Source organism: Canis aureus, chromosome 24 (assembly GCF_053574225.1).
Source record: "Canis aureus isolate CA01 chromosome 24, VMU_Caureus_v.1.0, whole genome shotgun sequence".
Classification (NCBI taxonomy): domain Eukaryota; kingdom Metazoa; phylum Chordata; class Mammalia; order Carnivora; family Canidae; genus Canis; species Canis aureus.
The window spans coordinates 50,145,193-50,160,050 of NC_135634.1; the positions used below are offsets into that span (position 1 = coordinate 50,145,193).

Sequence of the window (14,858 nt, forward strand, 5' to 3'; positions counted from 1 at the left end):
GATTTGGGTCTATTTCCTTTCTTGCTCCATAAGCGAATCCCAGATGAAGCAAATGAAGGCCAGCACTCACAGCCATCCCGTAACGACAAGCCCGCAAGCCAACGACGTTGAGGAAGGAATTTGTACTTTGCACTCACTGGCTTTTCTTCAAATATTTGGGTGGGGCACTTGCATCTCATATTTTAATGACAAGGAGAGTGATAAATGAGATCACAAAATACATTCTACTGTCATCGCTTTGCAGACGTTAAGGAGGACTAATTGCAAAGAATCTGGTTTAGGAGGCCCCCCTCCAGGTCAGAAGTTGAATGCAATGGCCTTCCATCTCAAAAGAGTTCAATAGTGCCAGAAGATTCCTGTTTCTACCATTTCAGTTGGCTCATAGTCCTAGGCCAGCAGAGAGCCTCAAGTCCGTGGGACGTAGGAACGCATCCCTGATTTCAGAGTCAAGTAGCAAGATGGCGGGAGGGAGGCGCCATGGGGCCGAGTCATTTTGTGACATATTGAACAACCTTAGAAGCTACAGCTTTGTCTCATGACCCATTTTCAAGAATTCCCTTGGCATTGTGGGGATGGAAGTTGAGTTGAAAGTTTTAAAGTTTTAGGAAGCCAAGAATGAAAGGTGCTCTGTGTCTGAAGTACTAGCCTGCCTCAGAAAACTTTTTTTTAAAAGATTTTATTTATTTATTCATAAGAGAGAGAAAAAGAGAGAGAGGCAGAGACACAGGCAAAGGGAGAAGCAGGCTCCGTGCAAGGAGCCTGATGTGAGACTCGATCCTGGGTCTCCAGGATCAGGCCCTGGGCTGAAGGCGGCGCTAAACCGCTGAGCCACCTGGGCTGCCCAGAAACCTTTTGAATAAAGATCTAGAGTTAGGCAAACATCAGTGACCTAGAATTTTAGTCAAGAACAAATAAACATTTATATATAACATGGTGTATATTCTGTAGGGTATGTGAATGTATTTTTCTACAAATTTTGTTAATATTTCACCAGACCAGGAATGGGTTTTTTGTTGTTCTGTTGTTTATTTTTTTCAACTTATATCATCTTATTTTTTAAAATTAGTTTTAGGGGTAGCCCGGGTGGCTCAGGGGTTTAGTGCCACCTTCAGCCCAGGGTGTGATCCTGGAAACCCGGAATGGTTCTGCTTCTCCCTCTGCCTATGTCTCTGCTTCTCTCACTCTCTGTGTCTCTCATGAATAAATAAATAAAATCTTTAAAAATAAATAAGTAAAATTAGTTTTAGAGGTAAAATTTAGTGATTCATCAGTTGCATACAACACCCAGTGCTCATGACATCAAGTGTCCTCCTCATGCCCATCACCCAGTTACCCCATCCCCATAATGCTCTGTCCCCTCCAGCAACCCTCAATTTGTTCCCGAGAGTTAAAAGAGTCTCTTCTGGTTTGTCTCCTCTCCATTTTCATCTTATTTTATTTTCCCTTCCCCTCTCCTATGTTCATCTGTTTTGTTTCCTAAATTCCACATATGAGTGAAATCATGTGGTCTTTGTCTTTTTCTGACTGACTCATTTCACTTAGCATAATACCCTCTGTTTCCATCTATGTCGTTGCAAATGGCAAAATTTCATCCTTTCTGATGGTAGAGTAATACTCCACTGTATATATAGACCACATCTTCTTAATGCAATCATCTCTCGATGGACATCTGGGCTCTTTCCTTAGTTTGGCTACTGTGGACATTGCTGCTATAGACATTGGGGTGCAGGTGCCCCTTCAAATCACTATGTTTGTATCCTTTGGATAAATACCTGGTAGTGTAATTGCTGGGTCATAGGGTGGCTCTATTTTTAACTCTCTGAGGACCTTCCACACTGTTTTCCAGGGGGGCTGCACCATCTTGCATTCCCACTAACAGTGCAAGAGGGTCCCCTTTCTCCATGTCCTTGCCAACATCTGTCATTTCCTGACTTGTTAATTTTAGCCACTCTGACAGGTGTGAGGTGGTATCTCATTGTGGTTTTGATTTGTATTTCCCTGATGCCCAGTGATGTGGAGCAATTTTTCATGTCCGTTGGCCATTTGTATATCTTTGGAGAAATGTCTGTTCATGTCTTCTGCCCATTTCTTGATTAGATTTTTTTTGTTTTTCGAGTCTTGAGTTTGATAAGTTCTTTTTAGATGTTGTATACTAGTCCTTTATCTGATAAGACATTTGCAAATATCTTCTCTCATTCTTAGGTTGCCTTTTAGTTTTGTTGACTATTTCCTTTGCTGTGCAAAAGATTTTAATCTTGATGAAGTCCTAATTCATTTTTACTTTTGTTTCTCTTGCCTTTGGAGATGTGTCTAGCAAGAAGTTGCTGTGGGTGAGGTCAAAGAGGTTACTGCCTATGTTCTCCTCTAGAATTTTAATATAGTCCTGTCTCACATTTAGGTCTTCTATTTTGAGATTATTGTTGTGTGTGGTGTAAGAAACTGGTCCAGTTTCATTCTTCTGCATGTGGCTGTTCAATTTTCCCAGCACCATTTGTCGAAGACACTGTCTTTTTTTTTTCCATTGGATATTCTTTCCTGCTTTGTGGAAGATTAGTAGACCATAGAGTTGAAGGTCCATTTCTGGGGTCTCTGTCACATTCCATTGATCTATGTGTCTGTCTTTATGCCAGGAACATACTGTCTTGATGATTATAGCTTTGTAACATAGCTTGAAGACTGGAATTGTGATGCCTCCAGCTTTGGTTTTCTTTTACAACATTACTTGGGCTATTTGGGGTCCTTTCCGGTTCCATACAAAAGCAAGGAATGGTTTTGAACTGAAGGCAGCCAGTGGCATTTACTTCAGTGAGCTCACAGTGGGGTTAGGGGCAGTGGAGTGTGTGAGAGAGGACAAAGCCCCTGTGTCGGGGGTCCTGAATTATATAACCTAAATCCCTTGTTGGCACAATAAGGCCAACAATGATTCTTACCTGCCTAAACAATACCTAGGGCTACAGGTAAGACCCACGAGTCTCTGGGTGGGACAGCAGCATATGGATTCCCAAGTGGGATTTTCTGAAAAACTCACCCAGTAATGGGCTCAGCCAAGCTCATTTCCTTTCAGAGAACTGAGACTTTTCATTGGTGTCATCAGATTCATTCATTACCGATGTTCATATTAAAATAATAGAAACCTCATCAACTCATAAAAGTGGGGGAAATCTCACATAATATTGGGGACAGATGTTTAACTTCAAAGCATACATAGATGTCTTGTATTTTCCAACGAAGTGGAAGCCAGACACTCTTAACAGGCCTTACCAATTAGCAGTATTCTCTCCTTACCCCCCTACCCATCGTGCAACCCACATACTGATGGCTGGATTTGCCGTGATAGATCCATGAGGTTTAAAGGACATCATCCTCTGGAGCTGGCCTCTGGTCCTACCTTGATGCTGGCCACTGCGGGTGGGTGTTCCTTGACATTACATGTCCCTCCTCCTCTGCTGAGGCTAACTTTTCCCCTGCCAAGGTTCCTTGGTTTCAGTCTGAGGAAGACTTTCCATGACATTTCAGTGACCCTCCCAGCTTCCACCAAGGGGACGAGGTGTGGGAGAAGACACGAGACGGGATTCCAACCTCGGATCTACCCTTTACTGCTTCTCGAACCAGGACAAGCTCTCTGACCTGTATCTGAGCCACGGTTCTTTGAACAGTGGGAACACATGCTGTGCATATGGATCATCCATACTTACATAGCTGCTCTGCGAGGAATCAATCAGGCCACGTAGGCAAAATGCTCTGAACTGGCACACAGCTAACGCTCAGTACATGGGGGTAAGGACGCGAGCAATGCCGGCGATGTTACCTGTCAAGGATCTCCGTGTAGGTCGGGGTAGGCTGCGAGTAGCCACTCAACCACATTGAAGGAAACAAGCCGGATGAACACTTTACAGTTTATAAACTGCTTGCAAACTCATGATGAAGTGGGGCATCCATGTGGGGCAGGTGGAGCAGATCTGCACCGTGCATTTCACCACCTCCCCGGCCCCCCCACCCCCACCCCAAGGCTCCAGGTCACAGAGTAACAAGCAGGGAGCCAGGCCTGCGCAGGCTAGCCCCCTGGGGCTGAGGTCCGTCCTCTCCCGGCGCCGCCTGCAGCCGCTCCCCCTGCCTCCTGTCCTCATCTAGCCCACCCCGTCTGCCGCCTTTCCTCCCCTGTCCCCTCTGCTGGGAACAGCCCGCGTCCCTGTCTGGGAAGATCCCCCAGCCTCCAAGCCTCTGTCAACACCGCCTCTTATGTGACCTCCCCCCAGAAGCTCTGCGTAGAAATAATTTCTTTTCTAAGTCGTTACCCTTGAGCTAGTAAAGCAAAGAAGGAAATATGGTAAAGCATTTATGTAATTTTGGAGTGGGGGAAGATGAATAGTGAACTGAAGGAAGAATTGATGAAAAGAAATATTGAAACCCCAAATCCTCACACTTGGTTTCTGGAAGATGCATGTCGGAGGGCCACTGCTAGCCCTTGGCTGACAAGAAGGGACCGACCCTGTGTAAGAGTAGGGGAGCCACTGATCGTGTGCAGAGGCAGGGAAGAGGTGCGTCTAAATGTCAGGAAGGCCACAAAGTGCCTGCTATGTGCAGACATAAGAGAGTGGCTGGGTTCTGGGGAGGCTCCCCCTCTTCCCGGGAGTAGAGGACCAAGGGTACGAGGCCCCAAGACTCCTCAGGAGCATCCCACGACAGGTGGAGTCCCTGGGCTTCCCTGGACCAGCCAAGTCCTGGGGTGCTGGGGAAGCCAGGCCACTGCATGGGCGGAAATAAGGGGCCATGTGCTCGGCAGGTCTGGGTTTGACGTGATGCCGAGGGCCGGGCGGGTGGGGGGAGGTAACAAGACGACCAAGGACGATGGCCCAGCCTGCCCCCGGAAGGCCACGCAGCACCCTCGGTGGCGGCTCCGGAGTGAGGTGGGCACCCTTGGGTGGGGAAAGCCTGTGCGGGGCGAGCCCCGTCCGTGTGGCCCGCGGTTCTTCTGCGAACCTCCAGCTTCAGCCCGAGGAAACCTGCCGACAACGGGGGAGCCGTTGAACAAGCCGTTCCTTGTTTCTGGGGAGACAAGGTGGTGGCAACCGTCACCCTCGGTTATAAGGGACAATACCTTTTGTAGAGTGAGAGCCCCTGACTGCGGCCGAGGCTGCTCTGGCCAAGGAGGCCAGGCCCGGGCGGTCACCTCGTGGGGCCTCTGCCGCCCCTGAGGCCGCGAGGGGGGCTGTGCAAAGACCCTCCCAGGAACTGGGAGCATTAAGTTGGCGTGGAAAGGACAGACCTCGCAACAGTGCCGCTGGCACAGGTGGTCACAGGTTTTGAAGACGGAGAATCCACGTCGGAATCTTCCCTCACAACGAAATACATTCCAGATGGTTTAGAGAGACGGACGTGTGGCGGATGACAAGGGAAAGGAATGTGAGGAAGCGCAGGTGAGCGTTCCTACACTCTGGGGGGAGGCGGGACGGGGTGGGAGGCTTCCCCCAGGGGAGGGGACCCAGGATTTCTCTGCGATTCCCAGCAACGCGGCCCTTCCCTATTCTTTTTTTAAATTTTATTTATTTATTCATGAGAGACACAGAGAAAGGCAGAGACCCAGGCAGAGGGAGAAGCAGGCTCCATGCAGGGAGCCCGACATGGGACTCGATCCCGGGATCCCAGGATCAAGCCCTGGGCTGAAGGCAGCGCTAAATCACTGAGCCACCGGGCTGCCCGCAGGCCGGTTTTCTAGAAGAATCGGTGCAGGTGCAGGCAGGGCGCAGGGCCCAGGTGGCTGGCTGACCCGGCTGGGGCCCCGTGGGGGGCCGGCCTGATGGGGACGGGGGACACGGCCTCCGACTCGGGACAGGCACGGGCTCCCGTATGCCAGGCCTGGGTGCCCCGGACATCCGCCGGCTGCCTTTTCCCGGGGCCCGGGTGTCGGCGGGGGCGGGAATGCCCGGGAGCCAGGCCCGGGAGGCCCCTCAATGCCCACCGTGCCTGCCAACTGCAGCCACGGGCCGGGGCTTCCAGTCCCGCTGTTGGGGGCCGCAAAATGGAACAAGCCTCCAGTATCCACACGATTTCTTTCTTGCTTTGCTGGGGGACCCGATGAGGGAGTCTCTTTGCTCTCGAGCCGGGAAAGGAGGGGAGGGGGTGAGCACAGGAAGTGGCCTCGCCTGGCCCCCAGGGTCGCGGCAAGCCTGAGGGTCCCCCCGAAAGCTGGGGCCTCCGATGGAGCGAGGCAGGCTGAGCCCCCGGGCGGTGTGTGGGAGGAAGGGGGTCCCGGGGCTGGGCCGGGCAGCAGGGCCTGGCAGCGTCCTCCTTCCCCAGTAGCCGCTGCTCCCGTGTGTCCTCGAGTCTGCGGAGGCCACGCAAGGGGCGCTCGTTCCCTGGGGGCTGGTTTTCATTTCCTGGGCCGACGCTGCCAGCTGTGCCCTCACGGACCAGCTGCCCGGCCTCCCACGGGACCTGCGTGCACCTGCAGGGAGCCCCCCGGATGCCCGGGGAGGACTGGGCCCCGCAGCTGTGGCTGGAGGAGGGCGTGGGGCTGAGCGGTCTGGACGTGTCACAGGAGAGATGTCCCTTCCTGGACACCTGTCCGGCGGCACCGTCCCCAGAGGCCTCCCTGATCCTCCCGCTAGCTTGGCAGCCGGCCGGTTCCCACAGACCTAGCTGTGACGGGCCGGCCCTCTAGGCTGGGGATGGATGCACGCGCGGCTGTGGTTCAGGAGGGTTCAGGAAGGTCAGTGACCGGGCAGTGGGATCGTGGAGCCGAGGGCATGAGGAACAGTAGGGCGCCCGCCGTGTGGAGGGCGTGATCCCAATCCTTCAGGGGCCAAGCAGAGCCTCGCCTGAGCCACTTCCCTCCCCGCTGGTGCTTTTGGAAGTGCTGCACCTGAGCCCCTTCTCACCCTGGGATTCCTGAGAAGCCTCAGGCTGCAGGTGAACCCGCATTCCCCCGCAGAATCCTGCCCTAAATGCGAGGCGCCTTTCTTGTGGAGGAGGAGTATAATGTAGGAAGTCCTCCCGGCATCCCTCCACTTTTCTCCCCAAGAGCAGGAGGCTGGGGTGGCTCCTCTCTGCTGGTGCCCTGCCTGCCGTCCCGTCCCAGCCCCTACAGTGGACCCCAGGTCCCTCTCACTGGAAGACACCCCGACCCAAAGAGAGAGCAAGGTAAAGGCACTAACGGTGCAGGGGTGTACCCGGCCTCGGCGTGGTGAGATTTCCCCCTTGCACTATGGAAATGTTCACATGTCTCCCCAGTCTGTCTCTCCTCCATCCCGGCACAGCCCTAGGTTTGGGGTGACGATGTCGAAGGTTTTAGGGTCACTCTACACCCCCAGAATCATCCTACAGTCCCCATCCACTGATCTGACCCCTCAGTCCACCCTCCCCGCCCTCCCTTGTGAACTGGACTCAACAGGTGGGAGGTTTAGGGGACATCATAGGACCCTGATCCACCATCCATCGATGGAAGACCCCAGCGAGGGCAGTGGAGTGGCATGAGTGTGACCCCCGGTCGCCCCCATGCCATGAGGATGAAAGTTCACATCTGTGAGGACCCGGCAGGTGGGAGTCAGAAGAAACCCTCACTCAGACCCCAGGAAACTCCTTCAGGAGCTGCGGGAGGCGTGAGGGTGAGGACTGGCTTATGGGGGGTCCAGTCCCGGTGGAACGGATCCCAGCAAAATGAGGCAGGGGCGTCGTAGGGCGGAGTGGCTGTGAGTCTGTGGATGGGGCTCCCTCCCCACTTAGACCCAGACACGTGTTGGAATTTCCAGCCCCAGCTCCGGAGATCATGCCCTGAAACCCAGGAGTCCCCGCCCGGAAAAACCAGACAGAGGGCAAGGCGGGCCTGTCTGGCCGCAAAGAGGTCCGTACGTCGTCCTCACGTCTTCCCGGACATGGGACATCTGGCTTCCAGGTGGCAGTGCGCCGTCTGAGGGGAGGCAGGTGTGGGACCTCGGGGCCTCCAGGGGAGGTGATGGACCCGGGCATCCCGTGCCAACTGCCCCGAGGTCCCCCGGTGCCCCCCTAGAGTCTGGACATCCAGACAAATGATGGGGCGATCGCACAAGATGGGCGATTTCAAAAATAGACCGTTTGGTAACAACAGTTTAGGTTTACAGAAACATCACAGAGGTGGTACGGAGCTCCCGTATGCCCCACACCGACGGCGCGTTTCGGTCTCCCGTCTCCCGTCTCCCACCTCGTGGGCCTTGGTGGCTTCTCTGCGGCGGAAGGCATGGCTGTCCGGGCTGGCCCTGCGACCAGTCCACGGCGAGGGCCTCGTTGGTGAGGCGACATCTGTGCGGCCCTCCGCTAACACCCAGATGTTGTGTCCCCCCTCCCCGGCCGGGAGCCAGGCCGGCACAGCACCGGTGGGCATGGCTGGGCCTCCCCCGGGAAGGAGGGGCGAAGGGCAGGGGAGCACACCGGTGCCCTGGCGGGGAGTGAGGGGCACCCCCCATCCGGGTGGCCACCTCAGTGATTCTGGGGACCTGGGTTGTCCCGGACTGGGCGACGGAGACTGTCAGGGGCTCTTCTGGTTCTTGCCATCGGCACCTGTCACTCGGCCCTCTCTGCCTGGCGAGGCTCGTCTCCCCCATGTGGGGAGCCCCCCGTGTGTGGGCTCCTGGGGCTGCTCCATTCTCCCGAAGCCCGGCGCCGGAGATGGAGTGCGCGGCCGGGTCAGGACGGCTCAGTGACGGGGGCGGGGGGGGGGGTTGCCCACGGTCTTCTTTCCCAGAAGGGGATGCTTGCTGGGGGCTGCATAACGACCCCCCAACATGTCCCCATCCTTATCCCTGAACCCCACAATGCTGCCCCAGACGGAGAGGGACTTTGCAGGTGTGCCTCAGGTAAGGGTGCGCAGGTGGGCGATGATCCGGGTTTTCCAGGAAGGCACAGTCTAATCAGGGGGTCCTCGTGAGACAAGGCGAGAAGGTCGCAGGGACAAAGCCGTGCGACAGTGGGAGCAGGGCGAGAAGAGCCACTGCGGTGGGGGACATGGCCGAGGACCCCCAGCCCCACCCCTGCCGCTGGCTTTGCCCCGTAAAGCTCAGTTCAGGGGTCTGACTTCCGAGCTTGGGTTGTTCCGGCCACCAGGTCTGTGTAACTGGGTGCGGCGGCGGCAAGAGGAGGCTACGGCGGCCTCCATATAACCTGTTAGATGGCTTTATGCATTTTTAAAAAATTATAGACTGTTCCGTGTGCACATCGCTGGTGCTCCCGGGGCATTCACACGAGGCAGTGTGGGCCAGCGGGGCAACACCGCCACCGCCCCGCGGGCAGGTACTGGTCGCCCGTGTCGTAGTGCAGACAGGGAGGCTGGGGAGGCCGAGCGCCCTGCTCAGGGACACAGAGCCACACAGGCCACGCAGCGGAGCCCCTGGCCGGGCAAGCGGCTACGGGTCCTTCCTGGGCAGCGTCCTCCAGGCCTTTGGATGGGCTCCCACGCACCCGCGGCTGAGCCAGCAGCCTGGGGGGAGGGTGGGCAGGGGGCTCCAGGACAGAGAAGCCTCCAGAAGAGCCCAGCTAGCCCGAGGACAGTGTGACGTGGCAGGGGCCCTGGGAGGGCTGTCACACAAGCAGAAGACGTCTGTTCCTACGCATATTAACTCTGCTCCAAGGGGGAGACCCACGAAGAGGGAGGCAGGGCAGGCTAGGGTGCGCGGGGTGGCCCCGCAGCTGACCCCAGGGCAGGGTGCCCCGGGAGCCTGCGGGCTTGCGGGTGATGGTGCTCTCTGCTCCTGGTTGGTCCCCGCGCCCCGCGGCACACCCAGAACAAGGATGCTAAGGGACGTGTCCCCACATGGGGAGCGGGAGGGGACGCTGCTGGGGACAAGGTTCGGGATTCCCATCAAGGCAGCAGGTGCAGCGCTGGCCTCGCAGGCTGCAGGTGGTGGGGCGCAGGGACCTGTGTGCCAGGTCTCCCCAGCGCTGCCCGCTCCCTGCTCCCCTGCCGCTGGCACCGGGGACATCCCGGAGAAGGACTCGGAAAGCATCGAAGGAGGACCCTCAGGACACCTTGGGGCTCACCCTGCAGCCTAAAGCTCCAGGGCGCCTGTGTCTGGTCCTGAGAGGCCTTTCCAGGGGCTTCCCTCCGGCCCTCCTGCCCCGGCCTCCTGCTCCCGTGGACACACTTGGAGCTCAGGTCCCCTGCAGCCCTGGGGACCCTCGGTGGCAGAGGGACAGCGGGCCAGAGGGGTAGAGAATGAGGGGGTCAGAGGGACAGAGGGGCAGAGGGGCTCCGAGAGTTGAGAGAGACGGAGGCGTGGGTGTCAGAGGGAGGAGGCGGGCAGCAGGCGGTGGTCAGAAGCCCAAGCGCCGGCCTGTACGGGCGAGTCCAACGGGTTCCCCGCTTTCATGTGTGGTCTCCAGTGTGTCATCTGGGAGCACTTTGCAGCGTGGCGAGCTGCGTGTCGTGAGGGACCGCGGGCCAAGGTCCCCTGCTCTGGTGGTGGTCACGGCTTTCTCGGCCCGACCTTTCCCGAGGACGGAGGACACGCGTTTCGAGCAAGAGATGCCTTCCTCCGCCCGTTCGCTCGGGTTCGTGGAGCCCCTGTCGTCAGGCCGCAGCCCCCGCCTCGCCCCCCCATCTCCCCTAGAGCCAGGGAGCCTTGCCCTCCCCTGCCCTGCGTGCCACACACACGCACGGTGCACATGCACTGCACACACGTATGCTGCACACACCGTACGCTGTACACTATACACACACACACACACACGCCATATAGCACACGCTGCACACACCCAGCACACGTGCTGCGTGCACTGCATGCTGCAATTGTACACACACTACATGCTGCACACATGCATGCTGCACACACACTACACACATGCACACCACACACACACACCATACACTGCATCTGCACACACACCGCATCTGCACACACGCATGTTGCACACACACAGTGCACATCACACACACGCATGCTACACACACACTGAACACATGCATACCACACACCACACCACACACTGCAACTGCACACACACATGCTGCACACACACAGTGCACAACACACACACACGCATGCTGCACACACACCACACACTGCATCTGCACACAGTGCACAACACACACACGCATGCTGCACACACCACACACTGCATCTGCACACATGCATGCTGTGCACACACACACTGCACACAACACACACAACACACACTGCAACTGCACACACACATGCTGCACACATGCATGCTGCACACATGCACACCACACACACACACCACACACCGCATCTGCACACACGCATAAGCTCTATCCAAAGTCCTTTGTTCTCTGTCCTAGAGCTTTTGTGCCTGCGTATGCCTTTCTCTACTTTGTGTTTATCAAGAGGTTTTTGGCTTCTTATTATGCATCTTGATCCTCTCTCGTGACTTCTCTCCTCAGTTCTCACGGCTCCAGCCAGATTGTGAATTTTCCGGGGTCTGAGCTTCTGGCTTCTTTTCCTATTAGGAGCGCCTTCTTCTGCAGCCAAATTGGTGTTTGCGTCTGGGGCGGAGGAGGGATCTCAGATGGTGCTGACCTGCTCACCCTCATCTCCCCAGATCCCTTTTTCCATCCCTGGTACCCTCTTCCCTCCCCTATGATCCCCTACCCACACACAACACACACTGTGAGGGTTATTTGCTTGTGGCTGGTTTTCATTTTAGCAGTCGCACCCCCATGTCTAGTGCCTCGAACCCCAAACAGACCTCCATGCGCTGACAGTGATGTCTTGTCAAGGGGGTCCTAGTGTGTTAGGGTCAGCGTGGTAGCTGAGAGGAGAAAACCCCAAGGCTGGGGCATCTCCAAGCCGCCCAGCCGGCTGAGCTCTGCAGGGCTGCCCTCCACGGTCCTCCTTCAGCCCTCACCAAAGGTCTTTCATGAGACAGGACCTTTTACACTTTCTGGAACTCATGGACTCCAGTGTCCAAGGGATTAAAATGCTGGCCCATGGCTCAGAAACAATTCTGGGAAGAAAGCTATTTCTCCTTTTTGGACACATGCTGCACTTCCTCCGGAGTCTGTTGGAACCCGCGCACAACCTGAAGAGGACACATCTTGGCTCCATTCTGCAACGAGTCTTTGAGCAACCAAGCTCTTGCGAGTTGCCTTGGATGGTCTACGCCACACAGCGTGGCCAGCTGGCAGCGAAACACTCACGTTAGCAGAAATGCTTGTTTTGCTGAGTTTGAATTTTTTAAAACCTGATTCCTACTCGGCCGACTCGTGTGTGTGAACCACAGAGGAGCAGGCGTGGCGACTTTATTTCTCCTTTGTGTCTCTTCTGGAACAGGAAAGGCCCTGTGAGGCCCACCGTGTGTGTGTCTGTGTGTCTGTGTGTGTGTGTGTGTGTGTGTGTGTGTGTGTTGGTCATTTGGGAGGGTAAACATTTGGAATTTAGTCGGTTGCCTTTTTTTCTTAGATGTTGAGCGGGACTACAAAAACTCCAACAAAGAAAGAAACATATTCCTAACCCAGACACACAGAGTCTCAAACTTTAAAGATTATTCTAGAACCGGAAACCAAAAATTGCTTAACTCTTATAATAGATGCATTTGAAGTAAATTAAAAAAACTTAATCCAAGCCTCTTTTCTCTGCAAGCTGAAGAAAACCATCTGTTTCATCAGGCTGGCTCTGGAATGCTGTGCGGCTGGGTCTGAAGCCCCCGGTTGCAGCCCCCCAAAGCCACGCACCCGACTCCAACAAAAGAAGCACAGAATAGGAACCGCTCGCGGGCTGCCAAAGCCGCCTTTCCCGGGCGGAGCGGGGCAGTGGTCACTTGGCAGGAGTGAAGGTCTCGCTGCCTGGAGTCGTACTTGGAGGAGCACGGAGTTGGTTCGGTTGCTCTGGAGGCCCGTGGAAATGAACGTGACCTGCGTGTGGAAGGCGCGGCTCCCGGCTGCGCGGGCCGTGGGCTGTGGCCGGGCTGTGGCAGCAGAAGACAGAAAGGGACCGAGTGTCCAGCTCCCAGCTCCAGCCCTCGGGGCCCCCGGTGACAGTTCCTCGGCATCACTCTGATCCCGACCGAGTGGGGTGTTCACATTGTGAAATGAGCTGTGTGGCTGACCTGAATGAATCCTTACCTAGTGAATTAAAAAAAATTTTTTTTTGAACTAATGACAGAGTCAGTAATTATAGTAATTATAGACCCATGGGTCCCCGTGGACGCATCTCCCGGCGGAGGCACCTGCACAGCTTCGGTGGTTGGATGGTGGGGACCAGGAGCATGGAGGGGGCTGCAGGCGGATTGGGGGGCCCGGCGGGAAGCGCCAGGCAGAGGCCCGCGGGTGAGACGCGCAGGGATGGGGGCGCAGTTTATCGGCACTTCTCTCTTTTTTTTTCTTTTTAAGGATTTTATTTATTTATTCCTGAGAGACACAGAGAGAGGCAGAGACACAGGGAGAGGGAGAAGCAGGCTCCACGCAGGGAGCCCGATGCGGGACTCGATCCCCGGACCCTGGGGTCATGCCCTGAGCCGAAAGCAGACGCTCAACCGCTGAGCCCCCAGACGTCCCATCGGCACTTCTCTTGACTACTCTTCCTTCTCGCGGCTTCTTCCTTTCCTCCTGCTTCCAAACATCCTCCCAACAGCCAGCACCCACGCTCACCACTCCCGCCACCCCACGGCCTCGGGGGATGCGGGGTAAGCCTGGGGGGCCCGGCAGGAGGGGTGCTTTGCTTTTGCTCCTGGCCGCTGTGCGTAGCCCCCCGCCCGGCTGAACCGAGCCCTGCAGCGCCCGGCTTTCTCCCGACGCCAGGCTCCCCCGCGGCCTGGCCTCCCCGACCGCCCCCGGCTCGGCCGCCCGGCCCCGCTGGCCCGCGGAGGCTGCACGTCCCTCGGGCACCTCAGGTCACGCACAGTCCAAAGCCACTCTGTGCGGTCCGGCCGGGGCTTCCCGGGGTGAACCCCACCCCCGCCGCATCCCCTGCACCTGCCCGCCACGGCCCCGGGCGCCTCTCACGCTTCCTATCCCGCTGGCTTCTGCGTGGGACCAATGAGATATGGGGCCGCCGCTCGTTCCTGCTTCCGGCTCGCACCCCGACTTTGCTGCCTGTTGTGCTGGTGCCTCCCCTGTGCCCCTTCCGTGTTCCACAGAGCGAGCCTGTCCCCGTCTTATTTTCGACACTTGAGGGCCGTTTGGTGCTTATTAGAGACGCATGTGACTCTTCACCAACATAGCCCCGCGCCTGTTGTTTGGACCCTTGCATCTTATGGGTCCCCAGACCCCTTCCATCTCCGCCCTCCAGCTCTCCGTTGTTTGCTTTGAAGGTTTTCTCTTCCTTCCTTGCAGCTTCTTTCTTCTCCGCTCTCTTGCTGTGGCACGCGCCTGCCTGGCTACCATCCCGGGGGCAGAGCGCAGCCTGTGTGTACCCCTCCATGGCCGGCCTTCTGGCACAAGGTGTTGGGCCGAATGTGTCCTGTCCTGGTCACCTCCACAGAGCAGTTCCCTACGCGCCTGTGTGGCTGGGGACCGGGGCAGCTGGAGCGCACCTGCCACACGCCCCTCAGACCTGGATGGGGGGCGGGCAAGCACCTGGCCTCTGCCCAGGGCCTTGAACCTTGCAGGCCTTGGTCTTGGGGTTCCTGCAGTCCCAGGGGTGGGACACCTGCTGACCCCAGGCTGGAGGTGGTGTTTCCCATCCAACCCCTGGACCGTCCTGGTCATTACAGGTGTAATGCACCGGGGCCCAGCCAGAGGTCTGGGGGTGAGGAGGCTGGTGAGCAAGCAGGGCCAGGACGGTCTCCAGTCTTGTCCATGATGGGGTGGCCCCCTTGGCAGCATAGATGCCGGTGGGCACGGCCCTCCAGGCCTCCTCCTGCCCTGGGTCCTCCAAGCACAGCGGCCCTTGGTCACCACCTGGGCATTGATGAGACTCTCTGGACCTGCT

At 56.9% G+C, this 14,858-nt stretch overlaps 1 long non-coding RNA gene across 3 annotated transcripts; it reads left to right on the forward strand.

The window, feature by feature from the left end:
- The first annotated feature begins 5,453 nt into the window (after positions 1-5,453).
- Positions 5,454-13,085, forward strand: LOC144296333 (uncharacterized). Of its 3 annotated transcripts, XR_013363502.1 has the most exons (5): positions 5,455-7,140; positions 7,404-7,604; positions 7,749-7,891; positions 8,084-8,262; positions 12,570-13,085. It is a non-coding gene; the product is annotated as an uncharacterized LOC144296333 (long non-coding RNA). The 3 variants fall into 3 exon arrangements; XR_013363501.1 differs by having other exon boundaries at positions 5,454-7,604; positions 8,084-8,348; XR_013363500.1 differs by having other exon boundaries at positions 5,455-7,604.
- Positions 13,086-14,858: the final 1,773 nt, after the last annotated feature.